At 41.4% G+C, this 16,563-nt stretch overlaps 1 protein-coding gene across 1 annotated transcript in view; it reads left to right on the forward strand.

The window, feature by feature from the left end:
- SEMA5B (semaphorin 5B) overlaps positions 1–16,563 on the forward strand; it is a 267,532-nt gene that overhangs the window by 18,575 nt on the left and 232,394 nt on the right. The gene's annotated exons all lie outside the window — the stretch shown is intronic.

Raw genomic sequence — 16,563 nt, forward strand, 5'->3', positions numbered from 1 at the left:
AGGGAGAATAAAAAATGTCTCTATACAGTATAATCTCCTTTCCTTCCCATGCTTGGCTTCTCTTCTAAATCCCAGTCACCCTTTGAACATGGCAATGTTTATTGAATCATTGAATAATTGCAAAACCTCCTCCTTTTGTTTCTTTCCCCTTACATTGTTTCCTTCATCTCTGGTAACCCACACAGGCTTTTAATTCTAGAGTGACTACAATTTGTTTCCACAGATGGGGTAACTTCCTTTTCTAATTGTCTCTCCTTGCTGCTTACCTGAAATAAATGGCTTCTCCAACGCTTCCAGCTCTTAGCACATCTTTTGTCCTGTCTGTACATAAAGTTGCTCACTTTGTCTTTTGTTTGTGTCATGTCATCTTCCAGGGGCAGTGTGAGATGTGCATGGGCTCTTAGTTCACCTAGTCTAGGGCTGATACAACGTGTGTTGAAGTTTGGAGCCTGAGCTGAAAGTGCATTACAGCTGCTAGGAATGCAAACGGGTGTTCGTAGCCAAAGCCCGGAATTGCTCCAGGTATCTCAGCAGATCTTAATCACAACCTGTTTTCTTCATCCAGGTGTAACTTCAGGCACACTCAGTCTCAGAGAGACTGGGTGCAACTACTCTGTTGTTTTGCAAAGTGCAAGGAGGTCTAGTTAAAGTGATCCTCACCATCATTTGGCAAGTAAAAGCTCTGTGGTGAAAAGGCTTCACTGCATGATATTTCAGTAATTGCAAGGTGACAGCACAACACATTGTACAGGGAGGACTTTTACTCTCTGTCTGTTGGGTAACGTGCATTTATGGAGACCAGCAAGAATAGTGGAAGCCTTAACCTTTTAACCCAAAGAAGAATTATTAGTAAATTATAAGCTAACTAGAACTGGAAAAGGCTGACAGCCTATCCACTTTCTCTTACTAATGTGGAACTATTCCCTCCAATGCATTCTCTCCTGTTGGCTTTAAATAACTAAACACCTATTGCTTCCCTGAGGAAGGCATATCATTGTCCAGTAGTGAACTCTGTCTAACAATCAGTCTAAACTTTCCTTAATTTTTTGCCCATTCACCCAGTTAACCCCTTCTAGTTTTTTACACTTTTCCAGTATTTGTAGATGGCTCTGTTGCTACCATACTTTATGTGAGTGATCAATAAGCTTCATTCGTACAAATCGCAGTGTAATACTACTGCAAGTTTCACTATGGAGATGTACATCTTCCTGTGCCACCAGTTTATGCTCAGCTCAAACAACAGCATGTCCTTTGTTAAACTAACATGTGCATCTTATGGGCTCTGCATAAATCTGTTGCTTCGGATACCTTTGAAAATGTGGTGCTACTACACTACTACTACAAACGTAGGCTTGGAACAGGATGAGTCCATGCAGCGGAAAGCCACTGACCCCCTTTTCTGATATGTGAACACCTGATTATTTCATTGCCCTAGGAAAGTGATTTTGCTTGATAAGTCAGGACAGCTTCTCAATGGAGGCTTGTGCGTGATTTGTACAGATTGCTGTCCCCAAACTGTGTCTAGGTGTGTGATATATGGGTACAAATGTAACTGAGATACTTTGGTGTTCCCAGCTCTGAGTTAGGGGCAATATCAATTGTGAAACTTCATATTTGACCAAATACTAATCCCTGTTCTGTCAAATAGTGCCTTATCTTCAAAATAGGCTCAGCTACTGCCAAATCCTAGAGCCTTTCCTTTTGTTTTTACCAGATCTGAATCTGAAAGGTTTCAGAGGAAACACTTCTTTTTAGGCTATCTTTGCCATCCTTTAGCCTGATGATTAGACCACCATTTTCTTTTTTTCAGCTTAATGAGCAAGCAATCTGGAATTGCATCTATTTTGTGAGTCATTGTAATTTAAAAAGAATCCTTTATTGGAAGCCTGAAATCTTACTGGTGGTCAAAGATCCAGAAAATCCATTTAGAGGAAAAAGACTAGTAAAAGTAAGAGAGGGTAAGAAGCATCACTGGCTGTGTCTTTTGGTGTAAATCACATTCATTTCATAAAAGTCTTGAACACATCTCTTAAATTTTAATACCTGAATTTCAAGCCCAGCAGTCAGTGGAGGTTTTAGCACCAGCCAGAGAGTGCTCATAGTTGGCAGGCAGATGGTCTTCTCCCCTCTTTTACATTCTTTTAACGCACTATTGCTGCCAGTTGGGCATCTGAAAGCTTCATTAATTTCCTTGCTGTTTGGCAATAAGACCTTGCTTGTTCCTTGCTGTCTTCCATTACAGAAACCTGTGAAGTTTTCAGATTGCTCCTACCTGTTGTTTTGATGTGGGGCTGGATTATTTGCCTTGCTCAGGAACCAAGTGGTGGAGATGTTGAATGATACAGAAACAAGCTGTGGTGTCAAAAGCGCAAGTGGTTTGAATGTGGAGAGAAGTTTGGTGTGTGGATGCAAGGAAAGAATTAGAAATGAGAAAGAAAAGGACATGTCAAGACAATATTGATGTTAGATCCGGCAATTTCAGAGGAAACTCTTTTCTCTGTTTAAATTATCTGTACTTTGATGTTGTGGAATAACTGGTGGTCTTTTTCTCTACTTTCTGGTGAGGTTTCAGGTTTCTGTGAAGCTCTGGAAGTACACTTAGCTACAAAAAATACTAGTTTTGCCAAACTTCTTTTCTTCTCCCAGCAATAGAAAAATGCTTTACAATGTAGCCATCCTTAATAAAATGAATCTGAGAAGTGACAGTGTGGGGCTGCATGTTGAGTGGTTTCAAATGGCTCTATATCTCATTATCCAGATTACAGGGTAGATTTTTGATTACCTGCCCGCCCTGAAAACTCATTTTGAGACAGGTGTGTTAAAAATGCATGTGTCCTAGGTTACCTGGAGAGAGCAGAGGTTCTTTGTAGCTCAGAGTTGAGTTAAATGACTAAAGCCTGTATTATTCATCAAGACAAAATCATTTTCTGAATCTGGAAGAAAAGAAACTGTCTTGTCTTTGAAAATCGTTTATCTGGCCTTGATTTTCCTCAGGGCAGCAAGTAGAAGTCAAGTTTAAAACAGAGATTAAAGCTCCTTTTCCGTGGGATAAAGAAACGTAGATTGCCAGCAGAGCCACTTTTGATCAAATGAGCGTCTGCTGCAGGAGTTGACTGTGCTGCCTGCGCAGCACAATGTTACAGCGTTCATCTGCTCTCCAGTCAGTTAGCACCGCTTCATGCTCTCCTCTTGGTGTGCCTGGCAAATTGAGAAAGATGGATGTGTAAGAGGTTTTGTCTTTCTGATGTGGACTTCTTGATTGTGGAGAGCTCACTGATAGATCGACAGCAGTTGCGTCTGTCAGCACGGGTACATGGAAACCAGAGGCGTTCGAGATTCGTGGTACCAGCACCTCTGCTGATAGCTGGGCATACCGGCCAGTGGCGTGTTCTGACACGGCATGAAGAGGATGTGACTGGCATCCTGCAGATCCCTACCTGGGCTGGGGTTGTCTGGGTTCTCACAAGTTGAGAAGAGTCACAAACAACCAGATCTTCAGTGCAGAACTGAGGGTGATAATTAATATTCATGTGTTGCGTTCCTCTGCCAAAGGGTAGGATGTTGCTGGAGTCCTTATCTTTAAGGGATGAAGTAATTCTGATAATCTGAACTGTTTTATCACGGTCAGTATCCATCCATTTCATACCGCAGCGCTCTTTGCTTTTGAGTCCCTGAGTCCTGACAGGTGGCAAATTGGATCAATTTGTATTCTTGGTGCCACAGTGAGACACAGAGGAGAATAAATCTCCAGAGAAATGTGTGTTGGTCTTGTGTGTGAGTAGGCACTAAGCAACGTCACCAAGGGGACAGGGTAGGCAGCTGGAGGGAATGTATGTGGCTAGTAACAAAAGTAAAATATATTGATTGATTTTCTTGAGCTTCTACACCAAGAGAAAGGGGCTGTGGAGAAATTTCTCCATACAGAGAATTAGGATTGATGAGTTTGGATAATCTGGATTCATATTCACTGCTGGTGTATCAACCAACTCCTCTCTTTTAAATTACCCTCCTCAGACTTCTTACAAGTAAGCTCACCAACCACCTTGTGAGACACAGTAAAAAAAATATGTATTTTTCTCTAAAAATTCAGTTGATCTCTTTTAATCCTTGATGCCAGTGATATTGGTGGTTTTTTTGTTGCTGTTTTTGGTTGTTTTTTTTTTTTTTTCACTGCTTCTCTCCTACCATACTGGTAGTTAGTAAGGTAAAACCAGAAGAGAATTCAAGGAATACTTTTATCCTCTTCTCCAAGAGGAAGCATTCCAGGTGTTCCCTACAACAAGGAATGTTCAAGATATCCTGTATTTGAGTCTGCTTGTAATTCTCCATAGCATTTCAACTGGTTATGGTATTCTTTCTCTTCTCTCCTAAAATATTTGTACATCTGTATAATATACAGTTAAACAGGTACCTGTCACTGTATTGCTGGGCAGGATGGAATGTCTTCTAAACATAGTTCATGAAATACTTCATCACTCTGAGCATGAGATAACTCTACCATGAAGAGTATATATCCTGCCTTCTTAATTATTCTCAGACTTGTTATCTTTTAATGGATTAAAGAAAATCTACTATTTTTCTTACTATTCTGTGAACTGTACTAGTTGTCACTCAGATTCTTGCAATAGCATTTTGTTTGGCTGCTTTTTCTTCTTCATTATATACCAGAACCTAATTGAACTGAATGAACTATACATGAACATGAAGTGGTGATTACTCAGCCCTGCTTGTGTTAATTCCCAAATATAATTTAACAATTTTAAAAAGTCTTAACTTCACTCAGTAGTTTTAGAGCATCAATCGCTAAATTAATTAAAGCTTTCTAAATACGTCATGCAAATTATGCTTTACACCCCCAAATACATAAATCATATAGAATTTATAAGTGTAAGGGAAGGCTTATTGCTGCAGCTGCCTGCAGTACACTGGTGTGACTACTTACATCATAGCCACAGTGTAATGAGCTACTCTTTGATGGCTGATTCTCTGCACAGTGGAGGCTGCCATCAAATATGTTGTAGTTGGAGTCGACCTAGAGTAAGATGTTATCACTCCAGCTGCTCATCTCCAAAATCTTGCTAGAAGTTATTTGTTTTGGTTAACATGCTTCGTTCATTTGCTATGGGCTAGGAGCACTCATGGAGTCAATTTTTTATGTTCATCTGACAAGTGGTAACATGCTGCCACAAGATTTACTGTTGTTACTTTCTTTATAGGCATAGCTATTGCTTAGATTGAAGTTGTTGTATGTTTTTATTTATCTTTTTATTAACAGTCCTGTTGTTGAAGTATTTTCTTCCTCAGCTGCTACTCCCCTCCAATCATTCTGCTCTCAAATCTTGTAATCTTCCCTTAAATTTTGGCCAGATTGTTTTAGTATTTTTTAAGAAGGATGCCTTTTGAATCTATCAGGTGAAAAAAGACATAGGAAAGCTACAGTACAGTGAGAGTCCACCATTTTGTGATAAGCCCATGTATGGTGGGACTTTGGTTCCTCACCAAGGCTGGGGAGTCCCAGAGAGTACCCCACAGAGATGCAAGATTGGGATGATATCTCTATTTCTTTCTTTCTATTGACCCTGCTCCCTGCTCTTGATAGGTGGTAGGTTGTTCAGTCCCAGCAAGACCCACTTTTAATAGTTATCTTGTTCCCACTATTCTCACTGGAACATTATTGAAGAAACTCAGCCCTTTGATAGCCAGAAATATTTTTGAAGGTGTAAGCTGATACTATTCAGGGACAGCTCATATAATTTCATTTCTTGTATGAACACTTTCTTTTACCCTAAATAGCTATTTTATACTGATATATTTATAGTTAGTAATCGTATCCCCTCTCAGCTTTTGTTTTCCTAAACCAATCTAAGCTCATGAGATCCATAAAGTGTCTCACAGCATGAGTAGCTTTTCTCTGGACCTACTCAAGTTTGAATTCCTTTGTTTTGGGTATGAGATAGAACTGTATTGAACAGTTCTATTAATACTTTTTCACCTCTGCTAGAAAAATGTTTTTTAATACAGTGATGTAGCTTGATTTTTCTTTTTAACAACTATGCCCTGATAATGGCTCAAGAGACTTGTGAATGCAGTTATAGGCCCAGGTCTTTTTCTTTCTAGCCTGTTATATCCACAATATTCTTGCTGGTTTTTAAGTACCCAATCTTGCCCTTTGCTTTATTTAAACTTCTTGATTCATACCTCTTATGTCATGTATGATATCACTGCTCTCTGCTATATCACTACATTTTTTTTACTGTGAATCAGCATCACCTTTCTTTAGAGCACACTGCTGAATTAAGAGCATGTGAGACGTAGAACTGCGGCTGCAAGTTACGCTGTAGCACTTGACAAGTGTCTGCCTCATCTGCAGGGGCTTAGTCTGTAATGAACCTCCAGGAGTTGCAGTCAGAAAGTTTTCATCTTTCAGCTCATGGTAGCAGATAACTTAACCCTGAATGTCTCCAGTTAAATCCCCAACACACCCGTCATGTTGGTTTCCACAGTGTTGCAAGATCTTGTGCTGTGCTGCACTGTTTCAGTGTGTGCACGCTTCAAGGTACTCAGCATATGTTAACACAAAGCTGCTTTGCTCAGGGCAGCTTTTCAGCAATGTACATTTCTAGATGTGCCCATGCAGAATTCTTTGCAGGACTGTAGCCTAAATCACTTTCAGTTTGATTGTGATACAGATACAGTCTGTGTCAGGCTGTGTGAGGGTATTTATGCTTCCCTGTGTGTGTAGGATTTGGAGGTCACCTGCTGTGACCCACTGTCATTCCATTAATGAAACTGGAGCAAGCATGATTTACTTCAAAGTGGTGGAGCTCCATATGGACAAAATTTATGCCTATATGGATCTCTTCAATAAAGCAGGATTTTATGCAATATTACTATATCTGCTAATCTAGACAAAGACTGGAAATTCGGCTTAATGGCAAAACCTGAAACTGGTCAAATTTGGTATTAAAATTGTCTATTGCAGGATCCCACTGTCCTATTCAGTAATTCAAGTGAGGTTGCACCAGGGGATGAGTCTGGCCAGTTAATTTACCGTTGATGACAGCAGTTGTGCCGCTGATCCACACAATTGGATTGTGTTTTGGCATTGGAGGGACTCTGGGGAATCTCACGTGGTCTGTGCTGTGAAATTAATTTGATAATGCACCATTGTTTTTCCTGAGCTTGCTCATTCATTCCCTGCTGAAGCTAAGGCCCTCAGGATCAGATTCATCATGTTTAGAAACCAACTACAGCTTTCCATTTACAGGATGTCAAAATCCCTGTGTGGTCTTTCTCTTAGGGAAAAAACAAAGCGCGGGACTGTGTGCAAAAGGAAGCCTGATGGAGGTTTCTGCCAGTGAGGGGCACATTATCATCCCTCAGGCTTTACAGTTTACTGGGAGCACTGTAATCCATAATCACTGCCCCATGAAAAACTGGCATCATTGAATTTCCTTAGAGCTGATTGTGGGTGAATCTGCAGGTGCTCATTCATGGAGGAATTGATGCAATCCATTCTGATGAACGTGAATCCCGCCAGGTTCAGAGGGAAGTGTCCAGTCCCTCCAGGCTGCTGTCTTTCTGTATCACGCCTGCAGATTTTAGCTGTGCCAGCTGGAGGCACTGGGCCAGCTCCAGCCTTGGTATAAGTCCATTAACATCAGTGGAGTTGCCTGCACCTACGCAGGGCTAACTTTGGCCCACTGTGGTTAAACTTCTGTCAGTATTTCCGCTAAGCCCTTTTCTTTATTCATGGGTTTAGAAGCTGGCTGTAAAAATGTGCTCCATGCTGATATTTGGCATACAGCATCTCCTCATCCTGGGAGTACAGAGTATGGATTTTCTCCTTCTGCAAAACAAAATAAAACAAACAGAATACCCAAACCCCATTGAGGAATTTTAGTCTGATTTCCTGGATTAGAAATAAGTAGGAGTTTCTTTCAGACTGTTTCATATTCACCTGTGTCTCTGGGGTGGATTTGTGTAAAAGATTATCATATGAATCTGTGCATACATACAGAGAATCTGCTTTTGTGCGTGATGAGAGCTTGTATCGCCTGTTTTGGTAGTCGGGGTGCCATGGCCCTTTTAGAAAACGCAATGTGTTGCTTAGGCCACTGCATCAGTAAATCAGTGGCTTGTGCTAAACAGGGAGCTTCTTTGTGATTCAAGATCCCTTATCTAAATCACAGCAACTGCTTTCAGCAAGCATAGCTCTGGTTTTTGTCTTCTCACAGGGACTTATGACTTGATAAATTTGTTTGTTACTTAAAGTAAGTGTTCATATAGGCTTTTATGGAGACAAATCTCAGTTTTAGAGTTGCCTCAGAGTAGCCCATTGTGGTTTTGCATGGCTCTCATTTGTTGGTGGCCGCTGGTGCAATGTACGCAAGCCACATGTGAATCTGTCATCAGTCTGAATGAATGGGAGATGTGTTCACTAAAATCAGGGGGCTTAAATGAGTCCATTTTGGAGATGTTCACGCCAAAACATATTTACTAGAGCATTCATGAATCTGCCAGGATTTCCTCAGTGATAGTTCTTTGTCTAAGTTTTTGGGTTTTTTTGGTTTTTTTTTTGTGCAAATGCAAATGCTTTCTGGACTACAATAAAATCAGCCTTAGAGCTGTTTGTAGACTAAAATGCGTTTGCAGTGCTGGTTAAGAGGAATTTGCTGGAAGAAGTTCAGATAAAAAGGGAACCTGTCCGGTGCTACTGCCAATACCCAGGGGTGAGATCAGCTGAGAAGTGGATGCAGCAAGGGTAAACTGATTTCTGCCCTTAGTTCTGTCCTGGATCCCATATGGTTACAGCAAACTACACAAGGGTACTTAAGAAATCTAGGTGTGGAAGGAGTGTGTCTATTAGAGTATTTATTTTACCAGGATATGGCAGATTTTGAAGGATAGTCATGTCCATGTGTTTTAAACAGCTGTACTGATTTAGATTGTTACTGTCTCTCAGCTGTTCATTATCTGCTGCTCAGCTGACTGATCGTGTAAGTATTCCTAATTTGTTTCAGTACAAAGTGAAGCAGTTTGTTTAATGAAGCTTTTAATGAAGCCGATAGCCTGAAGGGATGGCCAGATCTTGAAGCACAATTGTTTTCAGAAATAAAGATAGGGCAATAACTGCAACACTTGCAAAAGCCTTTGAAGGGGCAGAGGAAGAAGTGATGGTTTGGCTTGTATTTTTAAAGACGTGTCTTGCCCCATATCCATAGGATATACTGTTTTAAAAACATTTTATGGATTGCTTTCTTTCCCTTGTAACCAAATACAAGGTCCTGGAAAATTGAGCCAAAGAAAACTGGGGGGGAAAAAATGTTCTTGTAAAGTGCAGACTTACTGGAAATTAAATCCAGACATTACAGGAAAACTGTAGATTCAGACTTAACAATACTCATATTCCTTATTGCAGCAGTGTTTACATGGCCAGTGATGGAAAAACCCCAGTGTTCACAGATCTTTTTTAGACTAGAACACCTTCACAGATGTATGCAGTGCCTTGCCATTTTTTAGCTCATAAATCATCAGTCCTGGGGAAGCATATGTACATGGACCTGTGGGCAGCAAGGCCTTGTTTGGTTCTTTGTAATGGAAATATCACAGCCCATCTGCTTTTCCAATTGTGGAACTGTCCTGGTTGGTGTCTCACTGGCAGACCAGCTGCAGGGAGCACTAGACAGATACACATTTAGTATTAATGTACAGTATACAATCTGGTACGTTTTCACACACTCCTTTGATAACCCTTGTGCTTCAGTTTTCAGTGCTTCTGAGGTTGTGGAAATATCAGGCTCTGAGGATATGCTGGCTCTGCTCTTGAAGACTCTGAGCTTTAGAGGCAGCCAATGGAAGTTGTGGGGGCTCAGGACCTCTTAAAGCTAGGCCCCAGGTTGCACTGTATTTGCTCATGCAAAATTAGTACCATGCAAATAGTTCCACTTGCTTCAAAGCAATCTCAAATGAAGGAGGGCTTTGCTGTAGGAGTGAGCCCTAGGGCCAGCTGACTGGAGTCACTGAAATAATGGAGGGTGAGATGCCCAGGGGTGCCTCAGCTCATCTTGGAAGGGTCAGTCCACGGATGTCTCGGATCCTGATAGGATATTTCTGCATGCTGCGCACCCGCACAGGCTGAAGATCTGTGGCCAAGGGATGAACATACTCTGCTGCATGAGGACCTATTCTTGCATTACATTATTGTTTTCAAAATAGAATGTAAGACCCAATATTGCCATTATGTTTTCTGTATGTTTTTTGGTTTGGATAAAAACCTCAAAGCTAGTTTGACTTTTATCTTTAGAAATTTCCCTTTCCAGTTCTGTGTTTTCTTTGGTACTGTCTTCCCTCTGTACTCCTGGAATGATTTAAAATATTTGCACAGAAATAAAAACAAGTGGAACTGTTTCTGAGATTCCCCCTTGTAAAAAAAAAAGCTTGGTATTGTTATAAATATAGGATAAATAACGAGTTTAACTTTGAAAGCACTTTGTGATGCTCAGCATATCATAGAACATGTATTTGTTAAAACAATGCAGCATTTTTCATGGCTGCTGGTTTTTACTGCTCCGCTCTCTGAATGCCCTTCACTGAGTTTGGGACCATTTTGATACCTGAGCACATTACAGTACCTGATGCATTTGAGTATTATGAACTTGTTTCTTTGCTTATTAAATATATGGCCTAGTTCAACCTGAAATTATGTCCAAAATGCAGGAATTACAGGTGGTATTCTGTACTCTGAGTAATTCAGAAGGTCATCATAGCTTAATCTGTCCGTAAAATATAATAATTTGTCTAAATTTACGCAAGTATTTTTAAGTACTGCAAGGTACAAAGTATTCTAAACAGAGTGAAGAACCATCATTAGAGAGGAAATGAAAACAGCCTGGCTTGCTTGGCCCAGCAGAGCTGAGGTGGAAAGAGGGTATAAGTGTTCATAAATATATCACGAGTGTTAGTACCAGGGAAGGAAAGAACGATTTAATCTAAAGTACTAGGCTGGCACAGGATTAGGTATGTGTCCACTGATTGTGAGTTCAGACTGGGAACTGTAATGTTCTGGCCACTAGAGAAGTGAGAGGCAGTTTTCTGTCACTGCTTCTGAAAGGGAGAGTGTGTTTAGTGGGGATCGTGGTTGTTTATGAAGAGGATCAATAGTGTGGTTGTGTGCGAGAGCGACAGACTGGATGACCCAGCAGAGTTCAATGAAGGAGCACGAACAGCCAAACTTTTGTTATAGGCATTGAAGTGTCTGATTCAAACAAACCCCAGCCACACTGCAGTTCCACTCGTCCTTAGCTTACCCCACTGCACACATTGCCATGGTTTTGTAGAAGGTGAGGTCTGGGTATTATATGTAAGATTTTACCTTACCTTTAAAGTAAAACTTGACATTCTCATGATGGCCAGCAGACTGCATGATAGGAAAACAAGTATGTTCTCCTGCTTGTCACTACTTTATTTAGACATGATTGGGTAAAATAAATCTCTTGAGTTGTCTTCCATATGCAGTACTCTGTATCTCATGAATCCCTTGAGTGAAGTTTAATGAGAAAGCAAGGTCACAGAACAATAATGGGAAATTGCTGTGTTCAGCTATGAAGAGAAAAAGATTGATCCAGTCAATAGCCATTCAAGTTGGAGGAAACCTTTACATTGATTTCAATGAAACTGGATCAGAGCCTCAGTGAGTAAATTACTGTCTGGTCTCAGCACTGTGTCTGTCTAGTATCGTGATAGAACACAATTATATCTGTGAGGACATTCTGCTCAGTGTTTGTGCTGTAAGGCATTAAGAATAAAAGAAAAAGAGATCCCAGCTGGAGCATTCTCCACACTGCAGAGATCATTAATTTTTATCTGGAACTGTGAAATGTAATTCAGAACTCTATAGAAAATGGACATTGGCGTTTGTGAGCTCTTTTTCAGGAACAGTCATTTTCCTTCTCAAAAAAAAAGCACATAATCACTTTTCTTCGATCAGTAAGGAGAGCTCTGTTGATGAGTGGTTTCAATCAAATGAGGAATTTTCTTCTCTTGGTGATTAAAACTACAGACAAGTCCAAGCTGAAATGTTGGGTCCCAAACCTATGACTCTGGGACAGGTTTTTAGTTGACACTACCATGGGAGTGGCTGTCTTAACTTATTCTTTTAGTCTAGCAAAAACCACCTTGAATTTGAAGTGAAATCCACAGATTTTTAGTTGTCCAAAATTATTGGTACCTTTTTAACTAGCACAGGCACAAATCACATTGCCTACTTAGGACTCCATTTTTGAATTCCATTTTCTAGATGATAACCAGGTTAACCAGGGCTGCAGCTGACTGGGAGACTGAGCAGGGGTCAGTGGCAGAACCAGTACTGACCCTGGATTGTCTGTGTTGCAATATTTAATTCTAGATACCACCATTTATGTCACTGAGCTGCATTTTAAATTTATAGCTTCCACTAGTCTCAATGGGCTCCCATGTCTTCTGAGTGTGGAGAAAACAACACTTTTAAGAAAAGCCTTGTTTCCTCTCATTAACCCTGAATGTTTTAGAATGTGGCATGTTGGAGGCTTCCAACAGAACTTCTTCTTTTACCTTCTGTATTATCAGACAACAGACCAAAGCCAAGCAAAGGAGAAGGACATGGAAAATCACATGGCAAATTAAATCATATGGCAATTCTGAACATTTAAGCTATATGCCATCCTTCTTTCCAATTACCCAGACAAGATTGTCCCATATAAATGGAGCTGTCAGATCTTCAGGGATGGGACCGTCTCATTAGAATGCTGTTTAGTGTGTTAGCATTTTGCTTCTGAGCCATCCACAGAGAATACTTGAATTGTGTTTGTCTGGGCAAAAAGACACCTCATGTATTCTCTTTGGTAGCATGCAAAGCCTCCACTTGGTATGCACACACTGCGAGGGTGGCTTAGCCTGCCCTCCCCACATGGAATGTGTATGGATCCTGGATGCATTTGCACGTGCTTACATCCAGCCATTCTGGCAGTTTTTTGTTTTGTACCATCACTGTGCGTTTTCCAGGCCACAGAGGGATGCCTCCATGGTTGAAGGAAAGCTGATAGTCTTTCTGCTTTAGATCAGGTACTTGGTTGTATGTGTTTAACCATTGCTGAGTCAGAGACATAAAAATTTTCAGTGTTGTGTGAGAAAATACTTCAAGCAGTGAGGAGCATGGTCACGTACTGGTCACACCTGTACTGGCTACATCTGTGGAGAGCTCTCTTAATCCCTGAGAGCCACCTGCCATCCATTTGCTGGGGAGTGCTGGGACCTCTGTCCCATTTGGTGAGCTCCTGTTGAAGGTGCAGTTTGTCAGTGCATGCTTCAGCTCACCAAGGCCCTGTGCCTGGAGAACAGGGCCAGCACAGCATTACACCCCAGCAGGGGTGTGCGCTTCCCAAAGGTCTCCAGAGCTGTTTCCTATTGTGTCATCCTGTGTGTCAGGCATATCCTCTGTGTTAATTGCTGGAGGACAGGAAACAAGGAATCTGCAAGCGCAAAAGTTAGAAGCACATTCTCTCAGATTGTTCAGAAATGTAGAGGGCGTTCCAATGGTACTGCTGCTTCCCATCTTGTACCCTCCTGAGACAGTTCAGAAAATACAGAGCTGTCTTCACCATTTTCACTCTGTTTTCTCCAGCTTTTAAATGTCAAATCTGTGTTCCTATATTCTCTTCAGGCTCCATGTGTGTTGGTGTTACTGCCCTCTTAGGTCAGCTGCTCATTAGGGGTGCGAATGCACCCACTGTTTTGTGCAGATGAGCTGGGGTGGAGTATATACTGTTCCAACTCAAGTTAAATGACCTTTCTGCTTCAGCTCTCCATTTTTTGTTGATGTATGGCTTTGCTGATCCCACTGCATGTTGAGTTCCTTGTTTGTTCTGACTCTCATGCTCCTTTCCTGGAAAGCAGTAGCTCTGTAAGAAGTTCTTTAGCTTTTTCGGATGCATTATTTTCTCTAGATGAATGATTCTCCCCCCAACATTTGACTAAATTAACTGTATTTTTTTTGAGTAGAACCAGAATATAAAGAAGTCTGGAGCACATTGTGCACAGCTGAACTGTGAAGGACCAACCAAATACATCCCTTATTAAAGGCAGCTCCTACTTTCTTTGCATTCCTTAGCCAGATCCCTTTTTTGGCTTTGGTCACAATCCGTTCCTCAAGAACTGAGGGTATGATCAAATTCAAACAGTTAATACCTGTGGACCCAAAGGTTACTACTCCAGCTAAGAGCCCAGCTCCATGTTCCAGGGTTCTCTTTGGCATATCTTAGCTCTGCAAATGTTCTCTCTTGTCACTCTTTGTCAGCTGTCACTTGTCACCCCTGTCACCTCAGGACCATTGGGGTCAGACAGCTCTCATGCTGTGAGGAGAGCAGAGCTCAAATGCTGCAGTGCTCAAGAGTGCACCTTTGAGATGGGCTGAAGCAAAACTGTCAGGGAAGAAGAGACCTGGTGAGTGTGCAGATTTGAGCGATGTCAGCCTCCCCTTTCCATATTGATGAGTTTAGCTTTAAACTCTGTATCTCCACTGAGTCTGGCATTTTCAGCAGTGCCACAATACTGTTGGTAAGGCAGGAGCTTCTTTAGGAGCTGGACATGAATAGTTTTCCCTTCCCTAAACTGACATTGAGCATAACTGGCAGAGAGAAGTCACAGGAGCCTTGCTGTTAATGCAGCCAGAACTGGAACAGATAGGACATATGTGTGAATCAATTCCTGACTTCCCCATGCATGTCTTTATATTCTGCCATTTCAGCAGTGTGGTGGAAACAGTCTCCTGAAGCTTTTTCTTCTGCTTTAGCATAAAACACGCAGGGTACTGTAGACATCAAATCAGAAATGCATATGAGCGTATTTTATGCACAAGCTAACCCGCTCTGTCTCCCTCGGTAGGAGGGATTTAAAATTATCCCAGCACACTCACAAGTGCTAATGCAACAGTTAAAGGAGTTGATTGTAGCAGCTTCCTGAAAAGTAAGTGTAGCTTAGCGTATTTTATGCTGGCCTAGGACTGGGGAGCTGAAGTTCTGTTTCTGACTCTGCTATCAGTTTTTCCCGTGCAGTTTCCCTGCTTGTAAATAAACTTACCTCCTCCTGGAGAGCTTTAAAACCAGTTAAGAAAAGTCATGGGAGAGCTGTAATAATAAAGAGATGGCTTGGTGCTAGAAAACAATCTGGAATTTGAAATTTTTGTACTAGTATCTAAGCAGGCTCCTGTTCTTTCTTGCCTGATCTCTTAGGAATTGGTCTTCAGCATATGGGATGCTTTTCAAAACCAGCCAATGTAAGTCAGACTGAGCCCTGTACAGAGGGGCAAGTGTTCTGTGCAGCTTGACAGACCCCAGGCCCTGTTGCAGTTAATGGGGGACTGCTGCCATAAACAGTTTGTGGGATGGATGCCTAATTAAAGACAAGAAGATGTAAGCGAGCGTTGCCGTAGCAGGGAAATGGAGAGGTAACTGGAATAAGTGGGAGTGGCTGAGCAGTCCAGAGTGCTCACAACTGGATTTCCAATTCCGGTTTCACTTAGGAAAAAAATCAGCTCTCTATGCATGCGCTTCTGCTTCCATTTAAAACTAAAACTATCTTTTAAACCTATGTTTATTTTCAGAAACCCATTTCTGCCTGTTTTCATTTAGTTCTTTAAATTACTAGTTTAACCCAGAAAGACTTACCATGGATTTTCTTAAGGGGAAGAAATGGATTCTGCAATTTCAAGCCAATAATGATCTGTCTGTGTATAACATGAAAGAAAGAAATGGAAGGAATTTTTTGACAAGGAGCAGACGTCTCTGTAAACTAATCTTTTCTAAGCCAGCTGTAGAGAGGTTTAGCTTTCTGGTGTTTCCCATGGAAGCATACTTAACCCAGTACTGCTGAGTAGTTTCAGGTCACTTGATGGGATGTAATTAGCATTCTGTAATGAACTGGTGAACCCACTGATAGTCTTGCCAGGGAAATGTTTAGGACTCTGCAAAATGTCCTTTGTACATCACATGCAATAGCTGGGTCCATTGAGACATTTCTCCTCAGCTCACAAGATGCATTTAATGCAGATATACACATGGTGTGTACACATGGGGCACGGTGCAACCACAGGAGAATGTGACCACATCGAAATGGGTGCTTCACTAACAATTCGGGTTTTGTGAGCTGCCAGCATTATTCCCGTGGATGGACTAGAGGAGAAGCTGCCAGGGTAGGATGGGAAGTGGAGAACCCGGTGTATAAAAGAGCTGTGTGAGTGTGTGGAGGACAAAAAAGCCTGAGATAAGTGACATGAAACCCCACTGTGAGTAGTCAGGGATTTCCTGATCCTGCCCCTCATTAGAGGGAGAAGCTCCGTGGGAGAGCAGATGTCTTCTCCAGAGCTAGTCACTGGAGTTTGGAAAGGATCTCAGGGAAATCCGCTTTATACTCAAAAGCACATGTTTTCTGAAATGCTTTCTGACTGTGCATGTTCAGCACTAGCAATAATTTAGGCCCCAATCCAATACCCGCAGAAGTAATGGGTGTCTTTCCTTTAAATTCTTTTTA

The sequence above is a fragment of the Hirundo rustica genome, chromosome 7, assembly GCF_015227805.2.
Source record: "Hirundo rustica isolate bHirRus1 chromosome 7, bHirRus1.pri.v3, whole genome shotgun sequence".
Lineage (NCBI taxonomy): Eukaryota > Metazoa > Chordata > Aves > Passeriformes > Hirundinidae > Hirundo > Hirundo rustica.